Genomic DNA, 23,995 nt, shown 5'->3' with positions numbered 1-23,995 from the left:
CCTCCCTCCCTCCCTTCCCTCCTTCCCTCCTTCCCTCCTTCCCTTTATCCACTTTTTTACTTTACTCTTTCATAAAACTCTCTGAGCCAGGCACTTTGTCAGGCATGGGAGACAGGTGTGAACAAGACAAACACCTGTGGTTTTTATCCTTAAAAATCTGGCTTTCAGATGGTGCGGGCATGGACACTAATAGGTAAGGAAACAGCAAGCAGCAATCATTTTGTAAAAGGTCCCAGAGGTGAGGAAGCCGCTGAGGTTATAACTGTTGGCTGCCCTACTCTGCACTGAAAGTAAGGCCACGGGTGCCAGGACTGGCCGTGTGAGGAAGTAAAAAAAAAAACACCACCTCTTTGCAGCTAAGAAACTTAAAGGAGCACCGCTGTGTCCAGTCCTGCTCGTTCAGCCTGTGTCTGGAGCTCAGTTTCTCCACCTGAGGATGGCGCTCTCCTAGGCTGTGTGGCTATGGGGTGTGTTTTCTACTTTTTTTAGTGGTTGCCCTAGAACTTGCAGTATACACTTAGGTACATGTGCATTTACTCACATCTATAATTGATCCAAATCCACTGTACCACTTCACAGGTAACACCAGTACCTTCAAAAACAATCCTTATTCCTCCCCCATCCCTTGCATCATTGCTGTCATTCTCTTCACTTAGGCATAAGCATACACACACACACACACACACACACACACACACACACACACACACACACACGCAGGCATACATAGCTGAATACATTGTTGCTATTATTATTTTGAACAAGCTGCATCTGTTAGATCAATAAAGAATAAGAAAAATAAAGGTTTTTATTCCACCTTCACTTTTTCCTTCTCTGATGCTCTTCTTTATTTAGATCCGAGTTTCTGATTTTTTTTCCCTCTCTCTAAAGAACTTCTTTTAATATGTCTTAGAAGGCTGGTCTGCTGGCAGCAGATCTTCTCAGTTTTTCTTGGTCTCAGAACATCTTCATTTCTCCTTCACTTTTGAGGGATAATTTGCCTGGAACAGAATTCTCAGTCGGTCAGTTTTTTTCTCTCTCAACGCTTTAAGTATTTCCCTCCACTCCTTTTGTGTGTTGGTTTCTGGCAAGTCAGGTGTCATTATCTTTGCCCACCAGTAAGGCAATTTCCCTTTCCTTCATGAGTTTTTCCTTTATTTTTGATTTTCTGCCATTTAAATATGATATGCCTAGATGTAGTTATACAATATGAAGAAATAAGATATAGCCTAGACATAGGCATTTATCCTGCCTGATGTCTCTGAGCTTCCTGGATCTGTGGTTTAGTGTCTAACATTCATTTAAGGGAAATTCCCAGTTATTAGTGCTTCAAATATTCTGTTGCTTGCTTTCTTCTCCTTCTGGTATTCCCCTTATACATATGTTATACCTTTTGTGGTTCTCCCACAGCCCTTGGAAATTCCATTCTGTTTTTTTCTTTTTTCAGTCTTCATTGTCTATGCTTCTTGGCTTATGAGGATTCTATTGATACATTGTCAAGCTCAAAGATGCTTTCCTCAGCTGTGTCCAGTCTACTAGTAAACCAATTAAAGACAGTATTTCTGTTACAGTGCTTTTTATCTAGCATTTCCTTTTCATTCTTTCTTAGAATTTCTCTGACTCTGCTTACATTGCCCATCTGCTTCTACATGCTGTCTACCCAGTAGAGTCCTTAGCATCTTAATCATAGTTGTTTTAAATTCCCAGTCTGAGAATTCCAACATCCTTGCCACATCTGAGTCTGGTTCTGATGCTTGCTCTCTCTCCAAACTGTTTTTTGCTCTTTGGTATGCCTTATAATTTTTTGCTGATAGCCTGACATGATGTACCCAGTAACAGGAACTGCTGTAGGTTTTTAGTAAGGTGGTGATGAGGTGGGAGGGGAGGGGAAGCGTTTCGTAGTCCTGTGTTTAGCTCTCAGTCTTTTAGCGAGACTGTGCCTCTGGACTGTGAACCCCCCGATGCTTCTCAGTTCATCTTCCTCACCCCCTAAGGTGGGACAGGTGGCTAGAGTGGGCTGAAGCCGGGTATTTCCCTTCCTCCACGTGGAGAGCTATAGGGGCCTGGAGTTAGGTATTTTCCGTCTCCTAAATCAGTTAAGTTCTTATAAAATCCCAGCAGGTGAAGTCCTGGTTAAGTAGTATCTCCTGAGGGCAGACCTTGTTAAGAGGTACAGAGTGGTCTGGCCTATTTCAGAATGCTTCCTTTTCCCCTCCCCTGTTGGAAGAATGAGGGGACTTTTCTCTGATATTCACTGTGAGTACCTGGTCCAGTAAAACAGTGTGGGGAACCCCCCCCATGACTGGGTACCCCTGGAGTTTTTGACTCTCAGATCTGTCCACAGCAGCCTCCAGCAATTCATCAATTTCAATACCAGTCTCCCTATGCTGGCACTGGCTCCCGCCAAGGTTGATGGTCCAATAAGTGGTGATTTTCTGTATTCAACTGTCTGTCTCCCCGATTTGGGGGCAGTGGTTTGCCCTGTGACCTCATTTCTTTTACTGATCTAAGAAGAGCTGTTAATTGTTTTCAGTTTGTTCAGCTTTTTGCCTGTTTCTATGATGGAGAGGTGACTTCTAAGCTTCTTACATGATGGACTAGAAACCGGAAGTCTGCCCACCAGTTTTAAGAACCAAAGAAGTGACAGATTGAGAATGTCAATTTTTTTTTCGGGGCGGGGGGGATTCATTGGGTTGGAAATGGAAATTTTAGGCTTCTGTTGGAAGTTTCAAAGGTGCCTGAAAGAGAAAGTTTTGACCGATATTCTGGCCACGTGCAGGAAATGGTGATATTGCAAAGCACATGAGTCCGGGGACCAGCGAAAGGGGAGCTTGAAATCTGCTTCTCTCAACACCCTGTTGTGTGCCCCAGGTCAGTCACTTCCCTTTTCTGAGATTGCTTATCTAAAACTGGGTGTTGGGACATTTACCGGAAGCTTTCGAAGGGATTAGAGGTAACTTGTATAAAGTACATAGTAGAAGGTATATTCCCAGTTATTTTGTACATAATAGAATAGAAACATTATAGATCATTATAGACATAAAGTTTTTTCTTCCTTTTACTATGGAAAAAAAAAACCTGAATGTTCACTTAGCTCTCCAAGGACACAGGAAGAGATTCAAGGTTAACACAGTGCAAACCAAGCTAGAGAATGGTATGTGGAAAAGCGAATTTGAGCAACGTAGAAAACACAATTCATTATTCAGATCTGTCCGAAGATTCTGGGCACATGTGGCAAAGTGTAAGATGGTGAACTTTTCCCCTCGCAGCCTTTGTCTTCACTGGGAAGTTTCTCCCTTGAGGGAGTCACTTTATGATATAGTAATTGAGTAGGAAGAGAGAAATCTCTTGCTAAAAGAAGTAAGTGACTGGGTAGCAAATCAGTTATCAGAAGCATCACTAAAAAAAAAAAAGTCTGTACTAAGCACCAGGGTATTCTTTTGTGGCTGGGAGAGTAAACTTATATAAAGCACAAAGGTACCCCCTCCCACTTTGAAAAATCTCCAACTTCTGTTTCCTCTCCACTTTGAGGGAAGTGATACACTAAAATTAAGCGGTGGCTTCTCATCGCGGTTAGCAGCCTACACTTGGAGCCAGTCTGTCCTGGGTTTGCAGCCGGGCTGGCCACCGCATGTCCTCATGGAACCTGGGGTGAATTAACCGACTTCTCTAAGCCTCCATTTCTCACCTGTAAAATGGCAGTTGTTGCAAAAATGAAATTTTGATAATCCCTGAAAAGAACTTAGCTCAGTGCTTGTGAAGGTTAGTCGTCATGATTTCTAGAAAAGGGCGGCTTCGGGACGTTTTCAGACTCGAAATCCTCTGCAGACGGTGACTCAGAAAGACTTTTGAAATTAAAGGAACAATTCAGAACAGGTTTTAAAAGTTGGGAAAAGATGGCAGTGGGGACGATCAGGAGTAATCTTGCCTGCCATCTGGAAGAGAAGCCAACATCCTCCTGTGGTTTTGCTTTCCTAGAATCACTTCTGCTTCTAGCCTGGAAGTGGACAAGGATGGAGAGAGATTGGAGATGAGCAAAATGAAAGCAAAGCAAAGTGTTCCATCTTCAAGAAGGGTCCCCAGAGTTACGCAGCTTCCCAGTTCTGGGTGGAACCCAGAAACTATTGCCTCTGAGCAGAGGGCTGGATGAGTCGATGCATGTGAAGCCCTTAACCACAGTGTCGGGCACCAGGTAAGCCCCGTTGCATACTGTGCTGCTGGGTTTGCTCCCCCTGACACCCACGTTCCCAAGGGGCGCAGAGCTGCCCTCCAGGGGATCACACTGTTTCTCGATTTCTCAAAAATCATACTCTTTATAGATAAAGCACAGAAATATACACAGTGCATGAACAGATATATAGTGTATATGTGGTATTAACATCATGGGGTAATTACAAAAAAACAGTCTAAAAATATTCCTTGTGGGGGGCTGCAAATGAGAAACATGTTAAATAACACTGGCTAACCCTGATATAACGGGCTGGGGGGGACGTGGACGGGGCAGGTACCCAATATAAGACTAAAAATGGCGGGACCTCAGATGGCAGGAAGGTGGGGGGGGATGGGAGGAGGGATTTCATGTGTGCAGGAAGCACGTTAAAGTGAGACAGTTCCCCTGAGTGAGCAACATCCTCCTCCTTGCTGCTGCTCCTACTTCCTAGTTGGGAAGGCAGTATTGTGTAAGGAGGAGAGAAGGAACGTCTTGGGAATTCTGGCTCTGCCATTCATTTGCTGTGTGGTCTTGGGCAAACCACTGACCTCTCTGAGCCACATCTATAATGTGGGCCTAGCAATATGAGAGTCCGAGTGAAGTACCTGAGGAACAGCAGAGGTTTAGGAAATGTGATGTCATTTTTACACCGTCCTCTTTGTCCTGTAAAATGGCAGATGACCCAGGAGTGTTTGAAATTTTCAGGAAGGGAAATCACTTCCTTTGAGGTGAACTCCTATCCATTAACATTTTATTCAAATTTTAGTCCCTCTGTCTTCTTTTTAACCCTCTGTTCCAAAGCTCTGGTTCTTAATTTTCTTTTGAAATTTCCAATAACACATGTATTAGGGATGCATTATTTGCCAAGTATCAAACACACATTATTTTATTTAATCCTCACAACAGTCCTATGAAGCCAGCACTTGATATATGTTTTTTTTTTAATTCAGCTATTCTAAATAGGTTTGTAGTGGTCTCTCATTTTGGTGACTAAAGATGTTGAACATTTTTTCATTTGCTTATTTGTCATCAGTATATATTTTATTTGTGCCTGTTCAAATCTTTTGCACACTTAAAAATATTGGGTGGTTTGTTTTCTTATTATTGTAGTTTGAAAGTTTTCAAACACATATTCTGGATACGAATCCTTTGTCAGATATGATTGGCCAACATTTCCTTCTAGTGTGTGGCTCATCTTTTCATTTTCTCAGCAGTGTCTTTCACAGAGCAAATGTTTTAAATTTTGATGATGTCCAGTGTATCAACATTTTTTTCTGTGGATGAAGGTTTTGGTGTTGTAGCTAATTATTTTAAACACCATGAGCCAGTCAAAATGCATCTGTGGGCCACGTGCATCCTGCGGGCCCCACAGTGGGGTGGGATTTTTAGACTAGAAGGAACCTCAGGGGATGTGGAAGCCATGACAATGTGCTTCTCGGGTCTCCCGCAGCAGGGCCTGTAATTGACCGAGGGTCCAGATGCCCTGCTCTGAAATCCACCTCTGTGCCAAGGTCACATTTCCCCCAGGTTTCTCCTTACCAGTGACTGCCTGCAACAGGGGTACTAAAGCAGGCTCATTTCTGGGAGACACGTGGCTTTGCCAGAACTTTCTTAGAATTGTGCCACAGACTCAGACTACTCCAAGCCACCTGTTGGTTCTTCTTTTCTCCTCTGCGGGGGTTAGACGAGCGTTGTGGTCTAACTCTTCTCCCAGCCTCCTCTGGCTCCTTTCTCGTGTTCCCATCCTATGGGTCCCCCCCATGAAAAGTCTTGTATGTCTTTTCCCAGCTTGGCATCTGCTAGTACTGTGCCTGGCAGGTCATATAAATGGCTAAAGTGGTTCAGGTGAGGCCTGAGGTGAGTTAAAACCCCACCCCTGTTTCACGAGGACAGCTTGTATCTAATTCTGATTGTTGCCAAGGAGAGAGTGAACCCAGGGCAGAACATCACTAGTTTTTAAGGAGAAAAACTACAAAAAATTATAATCCTTAATTCACCCCTCTCCTTTGACAGAAGAAATTGAGGCAAGGAAGGGAAATGCATTTTCTAAGATCACTCGTGTAGTAGGTGGCAGAACGTGGCCAGAATCCACAGATACTAGATCCTGATCCAACTCTTTCCCTTCTTCCTGTTTATCGAGTAGGTGGGTCTGTATTCGTTATCTATGGCTGTGTAACAAATCACACACACACACAGACACCCCTGCGCCAAATGGCAGCTTATAACAAGGCACACTTACTGTCTCACAGTTTCTGTGGATTGGAATCTGGACTCTGCTTAGCTGGGTCTCTCACAAGTCTGCATTCAAGGTGTCCGTTTAGGCCAGGGTCTCATCTGAAGGCTCAGTTGAAGAATCTGCCTCCAAGCTCATGTGGCTCTTGGTAGAACTCATTCCCTCAAGGGCTGTTGGACTGAGGACTTCAGGTCTTTTCTTGCTGTCCGTCAAAGGCCACCCTCTGCTCCTTGCTGCGTGGAGCTTCCCAACATGACAGCTTGCTTCATCAAAGTGTACAAGCTGAGCAGGGGACAGAGCGTCTGCTGGCAGAGATGGAAGTCACAGTCCTCTGTAACCTAATCACGAAGTGCTATCCTCCCATGTTTATCGTATTCTGTTTGCTAGACAGTCACTAGGCCAGCCGACACTCCAAGGGACATGAATACAGGGGGCCATGTTCGAATACTGCCTTGGAAATTAGGACACCCCCAGTTGTGTTGCATCTTTCCCCTGTAAACCAAGACACTACTTTCGTGGGGAGAGGTCGGGGATCTATTATATTAAAATGAAAACAAGTGCTGATGTAACTGCCGGACAAGAGTGTGGAGGGAGAACTAGATGAATGTGGACAAGAAGGGAAGCGGTGGTAGGGGATAGGGCGGGGGTAGAAAAAGAACCTCCAAGCCAGGGCAGCAAAACCCTGTTTTCCCCACCAGGCACCCTCACCGTGTTCTATCTTCATTTTGTTCTGTGCCATGGGCACGGAAAACGTTAGCAAAATTCAGGACATTGCTTTGGCAGAGATCCTTTGCTCTCAGGTTACTGCATATTCCTTCTAGTACCGAGAGTGCCCATAATTGTCGAGGAGAAATACAAGGATCAAAACTGTCTCCTTTGTATATAGGGAGGAAGTATGGGACAATAATTAAAATAATGATAACCATTAATATTTGTTAAGGGCTAGCTGGACAGCCTGCCTGGAGCCCAGCAGCTTTGCCCCATTGAGTCCTCAGAACAATTCTGTGAGGTTGTGTTAATATTCTCTCCATTTTACAGAGGAAGAAACTGAGGCTTAGAGAGATTGGGAGATTTACCTAATGTCACAGCTAGATGGGGCTAGAGCAGGAATTGACCCATGTTTTATTTCACTTCAATATCTACCACTAGAGTATTTCCCAGATTTTATTCATTCATGTATAAACTGTCAGAGTTGCTGCCATATCCAATATCATTTATTCTGCTATCACATACGGGATACATTTTACTACTCTCCCCCTAATTTGCAATGATGCAGGCTCTGGGCTATGGCAGAACTGAGTTTAACCCTGCTCCTATCACCTCTCTGAGCTGCAGTTTTCTCATCTCTGAAAGAGGAGCACGGGCTCAACTTGTCTGACAGAGAAACGGATCATGGGAGTAAATTAGGAGGCACATTGTAGATGCCCTGGAAATATTTTGCTGAAGGGACCCTCAAGGAATAGGATCTATCTTTATTAACTCTTCTAAAAGATATATACATGGTTAGTATATTTTCAACGTCATCATCAATATTAAGGAATTCCTTAGCACTTTCCATGACCTCCGAGAAATTTGCAATTAAGTGTTAAGATCGGCATGTAGATTTAGTGTCCTGGAGTTGGAGGCAACATTAAATCGTCTTGTTACTCTATTTGGAGCACATACATTTGCTCTAGCGTTTTTGCTTACTTGAGGGAACCATAATGACGGTGTAACATCGTGATTAAGGGTATGGATTTTAAGGTCCATCAGATCTGGTTTTGCTTTCTGATCTCTCCATCCACTGGCTTTGTGACCTTGGCTATCTAAACGTTCTCTGCTTCAGTTTCATTAAATCAGTTGGGAAAGCTTTCAGCTGTAAGTAGCAACCACCATAACAGAAAGCCTACAGAGACTTAGGTTGTTCTTCCCCTCCCTTAAAAGGAAGTCCAGAGGCAGGAAGTTATGTTTCAGTGGCTCCGGAATGTCAGAGCTTTGCCATTCTCTTTTCTTTATGCTTGCAGGATGTCTAACCACTTTACTCGCAAGTTAGGGAAGAGGAAGGCAGGCGGAACCAGGACATCTTTTCCTTTTAGAGACAACAAACCTGCCCAGGAAACTGCCAGCGATCTCCTTCACCGGCCTGAACCGTGTCACATGGTCAAGTTGCAAGGGAGACCAGGGAAGGCTCCAGAATGGAGGTGGGTGAGGGAGAGGGGGCTGTGGTGGGGATTATGTCACATAATGTATGTAACTGCAACAGGGAAATGGAGGCTTCATTCCAGTGTCCTGCAGTGAGGGAGCGTCCCATCAGAGACAGGGCAAAAACCTGATTTTCTACCAGACTGGAAGCTCCATGCAGGGAGGGTTTTCTGTCTTTCTCGTTTATTATTCTAGCTTGATGCCTAGAACACAGATAACCATATGGTGCTTCTCAGTAAATATTTGATAAATAAATGAATAGGTAATAATCTGACACATTTATTTGATTTACTGTCATTCTTCATCATCTCCTCAAAAAGCATTTATTCATTGCCCCTAAACAAACATCAGAATGTAAGAATCAGGAAAACAGGACTTTTGGTGGTGTATTATTTATCTCTTGCTGTGTAACAAACTACCCCAAAACTCAGCAGCTGAAAATAACAAACATTTCTTATCTCACACCATTTCTGAGGTCAGGAATCACTGAGAACAGTCTGGACAGGTGGCTCTGGCTCAAGGTTTCTTGTAAGTAGTCACGATATAGTCAGGGTGTTGGTCGAGGCCGCCAACATCTAAAGGCTTGACTGGAGTTGGAGGATCTGCTTCTCAGATGGAGCTCACAGGGCTGCTGGCTGGAGGCCTCAGTTCCTCCCCATGTGGACTTTTCCATAATGCTGCTTGAATATTCTCAGGACATGGCCGTTGCCTTCCAGAGGGAAAGAGCAAGGAGGAAACCGCAGTGTTTTCTGACTAGGCTCGGGTGTTGCTCAGTGTCACCTGCATAATATTCTACTCCTTAGAAACAAGTCATGAGGTCCAGCCTAAGCTCAAAGGGAGAGGCTTCTGCCTTTTGAAGGGGGAGTGTCACAGAATATTTTCCCCCAATGTGTTTACACTTAAAAAAGTTTTTTTATTGAAGTACCGTTGATTTACAGTGTTTCAGGTGTAGAGCAGAGTGATTCAGTTAGACATACATATATTCTTTTTCAGATTCTTGTAGACATCTTAAAACCACCAGTGTCTATTCCATTCAGTGCTGTATTTCTAGCATCTAGAGATGCCTGGCTCCTATAATAGATGCTTAATCAGAGCTGGTTCCAGGTTGGTAGGCCTTGAAGGTTATAAAATTTGGGGGCTTTAAGAGGAAGGATGTAGAAAAGTTATGAAAAATGTTATAAAAGTTAGTATTTATTTAGAATAAAAGAATATACTACAAATTACCCAATTCTTAAAGCTGAAAATAGCACTGACATCACAAAATCCTCCAAATAACATCTTTATATTTTATTAACTACCTGACTTTTCCTGTAATGTGCGTTTCCTATGTATTTTGGCTGCACGCTCTTGGATTACCTGTTAATATGACAGTGATCTTGGATTATCATTTTCTTTAGAGAGACTACTAGAAAGAAGATTTAATCTTTCCACCATCAGGATTGATCAGAATTTGTTGTTGTCAATTTAGAAAAGTTTCTTTTGGCTTTGCAACACATTACTGGTTAGGTGATGTAAATTTTTAGGATTGTTGTGTCAGATTTGGGAAAACATCTGTCCAGTTGTTTATAATATGACCTGTAAGATTTTAGGCAATTTGAGTTTTCCAGGGCAGTGATGAATCTCTAATACTCTTTGAATGATGACACCCATTAACTAGTTTGTAACGATGGAGCGTTTCTTTTGCGTTACCTTTGTCAGTGCCAATACTTCTTCTTCCTGGCTGACCATTATCGTGTGCTCCTCTTCAGCAGACTGTAATGGTTAATTTTGTGTGTCAGCTTGACTGGATCATGGGTTGCCCAGATGTTGGTTAAATGTTATTTCTGGGAATGGCTGTGAAGGTGTTTCCCGATGAAATTAGCACTTGAATCAGTGGACTCAGTAAAGCAGTGCGCCCTCCCCAGTGTGGGTGGGCGTCATCCAGTCCATTGAGAGCCTGAATAGAACAAAAAAGCAGAGGAAGGAAGAATTCAGCCCTTCCTGACTCACTGCTTGAGTGGGGACATTGATTTTCTTACCCTAGGTACTCCTGTTTCTTAGGCCTTTGGACTCAGACTGGAACTACACCACGGGGTCTTCTGGGCTGCCAGGTTATAGACAGAAAATTGTGCCACTTCTCAGCCTCCATAATGGCGTGAGTCAATTTCCTAATAATCTCTTCCTGTACTTACATATCCTATTGATTCTGTTTTTCTGGAGAATCGTGATTAATAGAATGATTTTAAAAACCCAGTTATTAAAAACCTAGTTATTAGTTTTATTCAAAATTATGTTTTACTGGTACCACTTATACTTTGGCAGAGAACTCACCAGAGTTCCAAGGTCAAGGTGTATCAAATATAATAAGTTCCCTGATATATGAGAAATGCACCACATTTGACTATCCTGTGTGTCTTCACACACATACTTGCTATTTATGGGACTGTCACACTGAAATTTAAATTTCAGTGTCCGTATATACAGTTTTATTGGAACTTAGACATGCTCATCCATTTACTTACCGTGTACAGCTGCTTTCATGCTGCAGCGTCAGAGTTGAGGAATTGAGGCGGAGCCCACAGAGCCGACAAAGCTTAAGGTGTATAGTATTTGGTGCTTTACAAAAAATCTGTTGACCAACCCCTGTCCTATGGAGATGAGCAAGAGACACACTCACCTTCTTGGCCTGCTGAAGCAATGGCCATTTTTCAGTCCCTAAAATATACCAGTCTGTGTACTGACTCAAGACTAACCTGTCTGCTCTTCTCTCTGGAGAACAATCTTCTCTCAGCCATTTTTGGTCTGATCATATTCATCCTTCAAGCAATTTCCCCTACCTAGAGAAGACTCCTCTGGCAACCTGTCTAAAACAGTTTCTATTATTCTTTTTTATTTTTAAATTTTTGGCTGTGTTGGGTCTTTGTTGCTGCATGCGGGCTTTCTCTAGTTGTGGCGAACGGGGGCTGCTCTTCGGTTGCGGTGCACCAGCTTCTTATTGCGGTGGCTCCTCTCATTGTGGAGCACGGGCTCTAGGTGCGTGGGCTTCAGTAGCTGTGCCTCGTGGGCTCTGTAGTTGTGGCTCGCGGGCTCTAGAGTGCAGGCTCAGTAGTTGCGGTGCACGGGCTTTGTTGCTCCGTGGCTTGTGGGATCTTCCCGGACCAGGGCTTGAACCGGTGTCCCCTGCATTGGCAGGCGGATTCTTAACCACTGTGCCACCAGGGAAGGCCAGTTTCTATTATTCTTAACCCTTGTTTCCTGTTCTTTTCAATCGTAGTCCTGCCCATGGTTTGTAATTATTGACTTGACTTGTTCGTTAAGGTTGCTGCCCCTTTTACTCTGCAAATTCCCTGTCAACATCCCAGGGTGGGTAAGAGTGTGAGCTCTGAAACCAGACAGCCTAGGTTTGAATCCCAGCTTTGTCACTTACAAGTTGTGGAAGCTTGGGTAAGTCACTTATCTTCTTGCTTCTTCCGTTTTCTCATCTGCAACATAGGGATAATCATAGTAACTACATAGTAAACATAGTAAGTACTACATTCAGCTTTGAGGATTAAATAAGTTGTAGATAAAGCATTAAGAAGGAAGCAGCAAAGGAAGCCATAAACAAAAGGAAAAGACAACCTACGGGCTGGGAGAATATATTCGCCAACAATGCGACCGACAAGGGCTTAATTTCCAAAATATACAAACAGCTCATACAACTCAATATCAAAACAAACAACCCAATCAAAAAATGGGCAGAAGACCTAAATAGACATTTCTCCAAAGAAGACATACCGATGGCCAACAGGCACATGAAAACGTGCTTAACATTGCTAATTATCAGAGAAACGCAAATCAAAGCCACAGTGAGGTATCACCTCACACGGTCAGTATGGCCACATCAAAAAGTCTACAAATAAAAAACGCCAGAGAGGATGTGGAGAAAAGGGAGCCCTCCTCCACTGGTGGTAAGAATGTAAATTGGTGCAGCCACTGGAAAAGAGTTTGGGGGTTCCTTAAAAAAACTAAAAATAGAGTTACTATATGATCCAGCAGTCTCACTCCTAGGCATATATCAGAAAAAGATGAAAACGCTAATTCAAAAAGATAATGCACCCCAACGTTCCTAGCAGTACTGTTTGCAATAGCAAAGACACAGAAGCGACCAAAGTGTCCACTGACAGATGAATGGATAAAGAAGATGTGGCATATATACACACACACACACACACACACACAATGGATTATTCAGCTATCAAAAAGAATGAAATAATGCCATTTGCAGCAGTGTGGTGGACTTAGATTATCATACTAAGTGAAGTAAGTCAGAAAGACAAATACTATATATCCACGTATATGTGAAATCTAAAAAAAATGATATAAATGAACTTATTTACGAAACAGAAATAGACTCACAGACATAAAAAAAAAAATCTTATGGCTGCCAAAGGGGAAAGGGAGGGGAAGAAGGGTAAATTAGGAGTTTGGGATTAACAGATATGCACTACTATATATAAAATAAACAAGGACCTACTGTATAGCACAGGGAACTATATTCAACATCTTCCTCCTATAATGGAAAAGAATCTGAAAAATGTGTGTGTGTATATATATGTGTGTGTATGTGTATATATATATCTCTGAATCACTTTGCTGAAACTAACACCTGAAACTAACACAACATTGTAAATCAATTATACTTCCAAAAAAATACTAGTAAAAAAACAAAACACAAAACCCAGTACCTGGTAAGCAATTGATAAGGGTTAGCTATTAATACTTAGTACTGTATCTTCAGGGTTGAACACAAGAGTACAACCAGTATCTCTTTGAGTGAAAAATGTTTTTGGAATGAAGCATTTGTGGAAATGAAGGCTTTTATCTGGTGCCTCATACCTCTTTTATTTTTTAACCATATGCTGTTCCATTTAAACATTATGGACCTCAAGTTTCATTTAGTCCATGAAAGGCTATAAGTGACCTTGACCTTGATTTACATAACAAATCAGTAAGACAAGTGTTTGAAGCTTTTTTTTTTTTGGCGGTACGCGGGCCTCTCACTGTTGTGGCCTCTCCCGTTGCGGAGCGCAGGCTCAGCGGCCATGGCTCACAGGCCCAGCCACTCCGTGGCATGTGGGATCTTCCCGGACCGGGGCACGAACCCGTGTCCCCTGCATCGGCAGGTGGACTCTCAACCACTGCGCCACCAGGAAAGCCCTGAAGCATTTTTTTTTACTTACTTTTTTTTGGGGGTGTGGGTAATTTAGTATCTGTCACGGTATGCCCACGGACAGATTAAGACCTATAAGTATTATGAGGCCTACATCAGTCAGCTATTGCCATGCTAATGTCATGTAACAAATCACCCAAAGCTCAGTGGCTTAAAACAATAATTGTTTAATCTCACAAAAGCATCTGCAAGTTGGCTGGTTTTCAGATGATCTAGACTGTCTGGGCTGGGCTTCAAGGTGTGGGTTGCATCAGGGTCTGCTCTAGGTGTCTCTCATCCTCCTTGAATGAACAGGCATGTTCTTCTCACGGCACCGTTGGACATGCAAAAAGAGTGAGACCTGCGGTGTAAACACGTACTAAGGCTTTGCTTGCATCCTGCTTGCTAACAGCCTATTACCAGCAAAGTTACATGACTGAGTCCAAATCAGTGGGTCAGGGAAGTATATTCCATCCAAAGCAGGCGTGGGAGAGGTGTATTTCCTGAACAGTAATACACACTATCCCAAGACCCATAACCAAATAAAAGTTAAAATAAAAATCAAACTAAGGGCTTCCCTGGTGGCTCAGTGGTTGAGAGTCCACCTGCCGATGCAGGGGACATGGGTTCGTGCCCCGGTCTGGGAAGATCTCACATGCCACGGAGCGGCTGGGCCTGTGAGCCATGGCCGCTGAGCCTGTGCGTCCGGAGCCTGTTCTCCGCAACAGGAGAGGCCACAACAGTGAGAGGCCCGCGTACCGGAAAAAAAAAAAATCCAAACTAAAATGAAAAGTTATATTTTTCAAAGAGATAAAAACATGTACATGTTAAAAATAGCCTTTCTGAATTTTCTGGTTGTCTCCTTTGGCGGGCAAGAGAGGTTGTAATGGTGTCCCTGCTTTTCTGGTCCTTTAAGTGTGTGTCTAGTCTTCATTTGGGGCCAGCCAGCACTGATGACTACTACTTTTTGTATCCTAGTGCCCAGCACTTGGTAGGTATTTGACATAGTTTGTTGAACGCAGTTGTTGAATTCTATAAACATATGGCACTTGCATCAGAGCATGATAGCTCTATTTGCTCTACAGAAATTCAGGAGCATTGTAGGTATTGCACGTTTCTACATCAAAGCTTTAAAAGTAGTTATGGGGTGTGGAGGTGTACACAACTTCTAACACTGCCGTGCATACCTTGGGGGCCTCCAAGCAAGTCGTTGCCTCTGGGTTTCCTGTTTCTCTGTTTCCCCTGCAATGGAAAAGCGATTGCTTTCTCATCTGATGTTGCTCAAGGGAAATGCGTGCCTGGAAGATAATCAACAGAGAGGAGAGTGTAGACAAGTAAATAAACAGTTTAATGAATATAAGATAAAACTTGAATTAGGGCTTCCCTGGTGGCACAGTGGTTAGGAATCTGCCTGCCAAATGCAGGGGACATGGGTTCAAGCCCTGGTCTGGGAAGATCCCACATGCCGCAGAGCAACTAAGCCTGTGTGCCACAACTACTGGGCCTGCACTCTAGAGCCCGCGAGCCACAACTACTGAGCCCGCATGCCTAGAGCCCTGCTCCGCAACAAGAGAAGCCACCGCAATGAGAAGCCCCCGCACCGCAACGAAGAGTAGCCCCCGCTGGCTGCAACTAGAGAGAGCCTGCGCGCAGCAACGAAGACCCAACGCAGCCAAAAAAAAAAGCCATGAATTAAAGCCAGCTTTCAGAACCTCACATTTTCCTTTCATCTACTGTTTATTCAGCAATTGCACAATTACAACTTGCATAAATGATTTTATATACCTAGTAGTCTGTAAATATCTCCAGTATATGTATGTTTGTAGATAAGGAGGGCAGGGATGATCATGATTGAACAAACATGTTCTGACATAGAAATAACGTTGCAAATATACGATGTTCAGCTTCTACCAACGCTAGTTTTTCCTGACCCGGGGAACTCAGTGTTATGACTTTTATCAACAACTGCCTTTGAGAGTAGGTAGTTATTATGCCACACACTGGGGTGAGATATCTCTATATATTATTCTTCTTAACCCATGTAACAGCACTGCCATGTTAGAACATATCCCTATAGTAAAGAAGGGAACACAGAGATGCAGTAAGTAGCTGGAGCCTGTATTTGAACTCTAACATGCTTCACTAGAAAATCAGGCTGTTTTGAAAGTTGACTACTCACCTGTGTACAGGGAGGGCCAGTTGAGGACAAGCAAGCGTGGCATATAGATATGCATATGACTGTCACGTCTTATTTCTTGCACCAGGATTAATGTAACAGAACACCCAGTGTGGGAAGCCACCTCAGGGCCATCCCCGCCATTCTGCTTTCCTTCAGTTATGTAGTGCAGAGCGTCTTTGTTAGATGACTAAGGTAGGCATGGTAAACACGTCACCCGGATTGTCAGATGCCTCTGGTTTGGAAATGTTCACTCAGAGCCATCAGTGAAGCCCAGAGATGACATCTTACAAGCTGGTGATAAAGCTTCAAGTAGCTTCCACTGTGAGAAGGGCTTAATTATGTGTGATTTTTCAAGCAGTATCTGTAGATTATACAGATAAGATGTCTCCTTTCTGTCTGCTGTGTGCCTTGTACTAGCACCCTTATTGAATCGTGACTGTTGCCTCTCCTTGGTTGTGAATTAGGGCCCCAGGAGCCTCCAGTCAGGTTTAGCCATTGTCCTCACGAAGCTCATTATTGCTCTTTTGGTTGAAATTTGAAGGGAAGAACAACCATTAGGTAAGTATGCAATGTCAGGGGAGCAATTTGGTTTGAAAAGTCTCAGAAACGGCCTTTAAAAAAAAAAAAAAAAAACAACCGTCTAGGGCATTTCTTTTTTGAAAAAATAAGTTGAGTATTTTTGTTTAAAAAAAAAAGAGGGTTTCTGCCTTTCCAGTTAAGAGCAATCTTTAAAAGGCATCCAGAAAGAAAAAAAGTTGGCTCTGTTTTCTGAATTGCTAGTTGGGAGAACAAAAGCAGCAAGGGAAAGTTTGACTTGACTTCCTCTGCAATTTGTTTATATCATCGGAGCAGAAAGAATCTCAGGGCTCAGCTCGCCACTTCCTGAATAAAGAGAGAAAAATGCCCAGAGTGCTGGATTCACTGAGAGGTGCAGAGCGGTCAGCAGAAATCCTGACCGACTGAGGGGCCCAGAGGGCAAAGGAAGAACGTTTCTCCTTTCAGCTACAACCTGAGATAACTGCGAGGTCCCCAGTCACCAAATACTCCCCCAGCCCTCCGAGTGGCCACAGGGAGGCCAGCTGGGAGGAAGGTGCAGGCTTCCCTGGCTTGTTGCTATGGAGTCGGCGTCATCCAAGACAGTATTGTCAGTCAGTCCAATTCAAAGACAGCAGTGGCAGTAATGGAACTGCATTGAAATTACAAATATTTACTTGAAAAAAAAAAAAGTCCAAATCAGATGTAACTGAGATGATAAGGTTCTGTTTACTTCTCTAGGTAGTAGCCGGGAAACAGCCAAACCAGTTAGGGTAGGAAATTTTCTTTTTTTGGTCAGGTATGTACTGAATCACTGGCAGCAAACTTCAGGGATTTTTAAGAGAGAAGATTTCTTTCTCTCTAGGTTCTCCTGGGCAGACTGCCTGTATTCCCTCCCCTCCACACACTTTTTTAAAAGCAGTTCGAGGCCAGCTGAGCTCATTTTGATTATTGCTGTTAGTTTCCTGCCACTTGTCTTTGTAGGCTGGAGTGAGGCCTAAGGGTTTAGATGAAAAACCTCAGGCTGCTCTCCTCTTCGAGAAATCTTACCTGTGTGGTTTCCTATCTTGCCTTTTCATAACTTATTCGGTTGAGGTCTGCCATAGCTGGCCTATTAAAGAGAAATTTGAAATCAGTGGGTGAAAGGGCTAAGAAAGAGAAAAATACAGTTGAGCAGTGAATGTACTTGGCTGAGTACCCTTATGGGAGACTGATTTCATTGGCCTTTGGAACACTGGAGGGGATTGCAAAACATGCAGCTAGAACAGAGAGAGAATGCAGATGGGGGGGGTTGCAGAATGGGGAGACAAAGAGGGTTTCCCTTTCCTCAGAAAGCGGGGATCATCCTCCTTACTAAAGTGCGTTTCTTGGGGCAGCTCAGAAGGAGAAAATGCCAGGCAATAAGGGTGGTGGCCATTTGAATAATGAATAGTATAACACGCAGTGATTTCAAACCTCACAGTTTGTTATTGGAAGTTTTTCTTCCCATTTGGAGGGCAGGTTTCCATCAATTCTCTTGTCTAATTCCTGCTTCCTGCCAAGCTGCTGCTGTTTTCAAGAAAACACTTGGGTCATCGTTTGAGAGCTTCAAAAACCTCAGTGTTCAATTAGCCTCCTTTTGAATCCCTTCTGACGGTTGGTTAAATATGGGTCCAAAGTCCTTTCTGTGAGTAGGGCTGATCCTGGGGTGAGGAAACTTAATTTTCTGAGTGTTAAGAAACAAAAATAATGTTTTAACAGCACCATTACTAGAAAACTTGGAAATTGCACTCTTCTAGTCTGTTCTGTTCAATTCCATTTTATGGACCTCTGAACATTTCATAGTACAAAGGGCTATTATATAAAAAGGACACTTGGATATCCTTCTTAAAGGTTCCCTTGTACTTTCATAGCATGTTTACAAGGTTACTAAGTATGCTTTCTCATCACTGTATTTTAAATGGCTCGACTACTACTCCCACGTTTGAGAATCATTGAAACTGCCTGAATGGAACCGGGATATCCTTTGTTCCCCATTGATTCGGAAACAAAAGATGCAGGAAAAAAAGTTTATTTTGCTGCTGAATGCCATATGCAGATGAACGCATTGTCGATTAAATTAAACCAAGGATCTGAAGGCTTTTTCAAGCCTTAGAAAGAATGTTCTTATAGTTACGGTACATGCTAGAATTTGCCCTCCAGTTTTCATTTATTCTGTTGTGCCTGTGTCTCACGTGGGGTTATTTAAGTCACACACCCAAGTCTTCAGGAATAATAAAGCATAATCAATAGAGGAGAATCAGCATCAAAAAAGACCAAAGTTGCTGTGTTGTTTCTTAGGTGGGAAAATACCAGCTGGACATAAGTAGGCAGTGCCCTCCATTCATTTCCTCCCTTCTCCATCTTTTCCAGTTTCTCTAGACCCGAGATTCTCATTTTCGGCACTGTTGACATTTGGACTGGGTCATTCTGTGTTGCAGGGGGCTGTCCTGTGCGTTGTGGGGTGTCTACCAGCTTCCTGGGCCTAGACCCCAGATGCTGGCGGCACCCCCCACAGTCATGACAGGTAACCTGGGCTCCTATAGCTGCCACATGTCCCCTAGGAGGGGGGTGGGGAGGGCGTTTGGATCGCCTCGGGTTGAGAACCACTGTTTTAGAGCAACCCACCCACAGAATCCTGTTTGAAGGAGGAAGAGAAGATTAACTTAGTGTTCAGCCAGCGATAGTGAAAATCACTGGTTACAAAGCAGTTATTTTAATCAGTTCATAAAGTTAGATCTCAGAATATGAGAGAGAGAGCAAGAGAAGGAATCAAAGGACTCAGACAACGTAATAGCTGCCCTTCATTTTACAGGTGGGGACCACAGCAGGAAGTGCATCCCAGCATATACAGCTAGATGGTGAGCTAAGGCTAGTTATTGTCAGCTTTTTTTCTTGTTATTTCAAGTAGTTCATGGATTCACTTACCTATCGTTGTGCCCCTCCTGCTGGGAAGCATCTCAGAGTAGACGGGAAACAACGCTTCTCAGGATCCTTTTCCTTATGACTGTGAAGTAATTAATATTCACTAATTTAATTTTCAGTGGCTAGAAATGGGCATGTAGTACAGTAATACACATTTTATGAGATACTGTTAGAATAATAAAAATGTATCGTAATGACAATATGGCTAAAGAAGTTTAAAACACGTCTTAATAAAGATGTATCTCTGTTTCACTAGGATATATAGTTCGCATCAACTATTTTTATGAAATATTGAACAAGAGAAGCAGTGCCCAGAACCACGTGATCTGAGCCCTGTATGTACAATAACGAAGCTATCAGTGTTCATTTTGAGTATTTTTTTTTAAGTTTTAAATGAAGTGTTTTGAACGCTGTGACAAGTGGACAGAATGAATGGTGCAATGGTCAGTACACGTACTTACTGCCAAGATTTGCTGGTTTCCAGCTTTCCCATTTCAGAGCCTTCACTGGTCCTTTTGGCAGTCATTTATCTGCATGGCTCATTCCCTCCTTCCCTCATCCAGGCTGAAATGGCACCTTCTCAGGCCTCCCAGTCTTTCTTTACAGTGGCACAACTACAGTGTATTTTATATGATGAACAGAGGGCACCATCCGTCACTTGCCCGCCAGCCCTGCTTTAATTTTTTATAGCACATATTATATATAAATATGTATTTGGTTTACTTATTTGTCTGTTTCCTCCAACTAGAATCTAGCATGACTCCCTGACGGCTTTGTTTTATCTAGTAGCGCTCAGAACAATGCCTACCTAGTACACAGTAGGCGCTCAGTAAATACCTGTTGAATGAAAGTGTTGTCTGGGCAAACTGGGGGCACGAGCGGGCTGGTAACAATTTAGTGTGGGTTGATGCAGTCTTGCACTCTTGTAAATGACCTTTGTCTTCTCAAGTGTAATATTTAATATTTAATTGGCATGACAAGTTAACTGTTGCAAGCGGTTAATCATTTGTTCATTTTAAATAACAGGTTGTTTTTTAATAGAAGTCTAATGAAGAAAATAATAATGGACTCCCAGCCTACTGATTAGAGAAGCCTACTGATATTTAAACAGCAAAACAAAAGTACATGCTTATAGTTAGAAACTTGAAATTGCATAGAAAAGTTACAGAATAAAAAGCAGAAGACATTCCCCTATCTACAAAAAGAAACACTTGTAACCAATTTCTCATGAGTTCCAGAAAATTTCTCTATGCCCATAGGTATACATTTACTAGCAAAATATACCTTAAATTGCTTTAAAGGCGCACACACACATGCATACACACATACCAGAATGGTTTCTTTAACCCTTGCACAGTTTGTACTTAGATACTTATTTGCTCAACTATGTGTTGAACATCTCTCTTCCATCCAACTGTACCTGCCTGTCCACCATTCTATCCCCGGTGCCTGGCACACAGCAAGCCTCATTACCTGTTCGTTGAACAACTGGTTAAACTGGTACACAGTCTTCAACAGCAGGTGCTATGCTTTTATTAATGTACCGTGTCGTGGCCAAAACACGATCCTTATGCCATTGGTGAAGTTCCTTAGGATTTGTATTCAATGAACATTTATACATTTTTAAAAATTGTTAGCATTCTAGGTGTTTTCACGTGAATTAGCTCATGCAGTCCTCAGGCAGATCTCCTAAGGTGATTATTTTCATTTGTTTTTCAAATGAGAAAGACTCAGATATCAAGACCGAACTATAGATGAAGATGTAATATTAGGAAAAAGTTCTAGGCCTCCATGCCCTATTTCTATTTCTTGGTAACTTCTTTTTTTTTTTTACCAATCTCAGCAGTCAGAATACTGTGACCGTTTGAGCTGAGCTTTAAGTACCAAATATTTCTATATAGTCTGTCGTGTCACAAAGATACATTTCAAGTCTCTCTAATTAGCCCAGCAGATGAAACAAAGATCTGAAGACTCACTAAACACTAACAAAACAAACAAGCAAACAGAAAATTCCTCTAACACAAGAGAAACTTCTTGACAGTGAAAAAATTAATCCACCTGGCTTCTAAGAAGCAGGTCTGAGCAGCTCAGAATCAAAACACAGGAAGTAAGTTGTAAATGGCAGAATGAATAAAACAGCTATTTTGGGGATGAAACAGAAGTTGCTCTCTGCGCTTTAGATGTCACCTTTCAAAGTGAGGAGGGAGCACGTGGGGTCGAAATGTTCACCCAGGCGCTCCATTTTCAAAAAGAAACAGCCGGCATACAACTCAGTAAATAAGAAAAACATCGAACTACATGGCTAAAAATGGGCGAACTTTACGGCATGTAAATTATATCTCAAGGTGTTAAAGAAAAAAAGGAAGAGCCAAATTAAGTTAAAAGTTGTTTTATCTTTGCCAGAGCGCGTGTGTGTGTGTCTGTGTGTACTGTGGTCTGTGCGTCCAGTATGCGGGGACTCAAAGGTTACTGTTTAATATTATGTAGAAAACATGTGCAGAGCCAAGGAGGTGAAAACAGTTCTCTCATAAAAAGACCACGGGGCTGGGGGGCTCCTGGTCTTTCTATGAGAGATGAACCTTTTGTCTGGAGGTGTCCACGTCCTCCTACTGGGGCGAAACCACAGAGCATAAAGCTTGCCTCCCGCTTGCCGCTTCCCTGTTGATTCTGTTCCCTCGTAATAGCAGCCTTGTTCCATCTGCCGGGATTCAGAGATTTATGGAGGCAGAGTGTGAGGGGAATTATTTCCAAAAGAAATAATCGCAGGAACAGTGAGACGGGAGGAGGAGGAGGAGAGAGAGAGGGAGGGAGAGAGAAACAGAAACAGAAGAGAGTAATTTCCAGGACAGAGTAAAATTGGCTGTCATGTCATTAAAGTGTTAAAGCACTGCAAGCAGTGTAAACTGACGCCGGTGCCTTATGAAGAGCCTTCTGTTGGGACTGGACGAGTGAAATGAAACGCAGAGGGGAAAGGGGGTGGGGGGGGGAGGACCTGCTCGCTGCCAGGGGCAGGGCTTCGCGGTTAAACCTCGGGCCGTGGTTTGATGCCCTTCTGACTCACGGAGACAGAGGCCACCTGCCAGCCTGGGGTCCGGCGAGACCTCACACTCCACGTGAGCACCTCCTGTGGGAAGAAGGAGAAAAAGATGCACGAGCAAACCTCAAAATTACGACAAAAGAAAACAAAGCCTTAGTCTAAAAAACCAAGTGAGGTTATTTTTCTGAGAATTACATAAGCAAATGCCCCACGCTTACCTCTGATTATTATCTCTTAATCATAGGTTTAAAAATGCCAGTAAAACTATGTCAGGCTAGGACAGAGGTTACTTTGGGGAAAGAAGAATGATTAGGAGAGGACACGGGGACTTTCAGGGTGCTGATTTCCCGGATATGTGACAACTTTGGGAAAATTCATCAAGCTGGATAGTTCCAATTTGCGATTATGTATAGTTTACTAACATTAAAAAAATGCCAATATGATCTCCCTGTGCCTCCTTCCTCATTCATTTCAAAGAGAGCTTGGATCCTCCTAGCTGTGTCGCCCCCACTTAGCTCATGGTAGCCTTCAACGACTTACCTCAAGACTGCAGCAGCATCCTGGATTCTTCTTTCATCCTGCTGGCCCTGCCTCCAAAGCAGATTCCACATCTCTCTGATTTACTCCATCTCCAGTGGCCTTCCAAGTCGACGTCCTGTTTGGCTAGACGACGGTTAATGGACTGCCAGTCAGGTTTCCTGCTCCCTCTAGTGCTAATCCAGTCTCCAAAGTTACCTTTTTTAAAAATGGAAATCAGGTGACCACATCCTCCCTCAAAGTCAGCTTCCCATCACATGTAAAGTAAGACCCAGCTGTGGGTAAGCCTTCTGGAGTTGCTTTCCTTCTATTCCTCTAAGTTCATTCCTTCCTCCGGGACTTGGCTTTGCTGTCCCTGTCCTGGGTCTCAGCTCTCCCGTCACCTGCCCACCGAGGCCGCCCCCAGTCAACTATGACAGTCACCACTCCCCATCACGTTACCGTCACGACACCTGGCACTATATGACAGGTTAGGTTGTCTCTTAGTTGTGGTGTTGACGGGATTTCTCCCTCACTAGGATATAGGTTCCCAGAGAGGCAAGGACTGTGTCTGTCCTGTCAGTATCTCCAGTTGGATGTTATAAAAATAGTCTGAAACATCACATGCCTGAAACCCAGCCTCTGGAATTCTCCCTCCCCACCATCACCACCTCCCTCCAACCTGCTTTCCTCATAGTACTCTGCTCGTGGCAACTGTTCATTCAGTGACTCAGGCCAGAAATATTGGAGTCACCCCTGACACCCCTTTCTCCCCTCACATCCCACCTTCAATCCATCAGCACTTCCTGGTGCTCTTACCTTCACAGAGCCTGACAACTCATCTGCCACGTCCTGCCCCTGCCCTGGTGCAGGCAGAAAAAGGGTTCCTGGAGCTGCCTTAACAACCCCCTACATCTCCCTGGGTCCCCCTTTCCATTTAGTCTCCAGAGTCAGGTTATTTGAAATTTTTTTTTTTTTTTTTTTTTTTTTTT

General features: G+C 43.2%; 2 long non-coding RNA genes across 14 annotated transcripts in view; one reads left to right on the top strand and one right to left on the bottom strand.

Moving 5' to 3' along the window:
* The window catches only part of LOC112402993 (uncharacterized), a 30,653-nt gene extending 11,187 nt beyond the window's left edge, over positions 1 to 19,466 (top strand). Inside the window, exons 2-7 of the long non-coding RNA XR_003003824.1 lie at positions 2,780 to 2,871; positions 3,979 to 4,192; positions 8,447 to 8,623; positions 10,665 to 10,758; positions 18,899 to 19,052; positions 19,341 to 19,466. This is a non-coding gene — a long non-coding RNA (uncharacterized LOC112402993). The remainder of the gene's footprint in view (positions 1 to 2,779; positions 2,872 to 3,978; positions 4,193 to 8,446; positions 8,624 to 10,664; positions 10,759 to 18,898; positions 19,053 to 19,340) is intronic.
* On the bottom strand, positions 8,884 to 23,988 carry LOC112402992 (uncharacterized). Of its 13 annotated transcripts, none has more exons than XR_003003815.1 (10): positions 23,028 to 23,988; positions 22,512 to 22,574; positions 19,912 to 20,064; positions 19,454 to 19,532; positions 17,963 to 18,212; positions 17,558 to 17,618; positions 14,982 to 15,092; positions 12,031 to 12,085; positions 10,314 to 10,560; positions 8,884 to 9,762 (listed from the first exon to the last, which is right to left on the bottom strand). It is a non-coding gene; the product is annotated as an uncharacterized LOC112402992 (long non-coding RNA). The 13 variants fall into 13 exon arrangements; XR_003003818.1 differs by having other exon boundaries at positions 17,963 to 18,189; XR_003003811.1 differs by lacking the exon at positions 19,912 to 20,064 and having other exon boundaries at positions 22,443 to 22,574.
* Positions 23,989 to 23,995: the final 7 nt, after the last annotated feature.

The sequence above is a fragment of the Neophocaena asiaeorientalis genome, unplaced genomic scaffold (assembly GCF_003031525.2).
Source record: "Neophocaena asiaeorientalis asiaeorientalis breed wild unplaced genomic scaffold, Neophocaena_asiaeorientalis_V1.1 scaffold606, whole genome shotgun sequence".
Taxonomy (NCBI): domain Eukaryota; kingdom Metazoa; phylum Chordata; class Mammalia; order Artiodactyla; family Phocoenidae; genus Neophocaena; species Neophocaena asiaeorientalis.
Note: the sequence above shows the minus strand (reverse complement) of the source record. Positions and strands in the feature narration are given on the sequence as shown.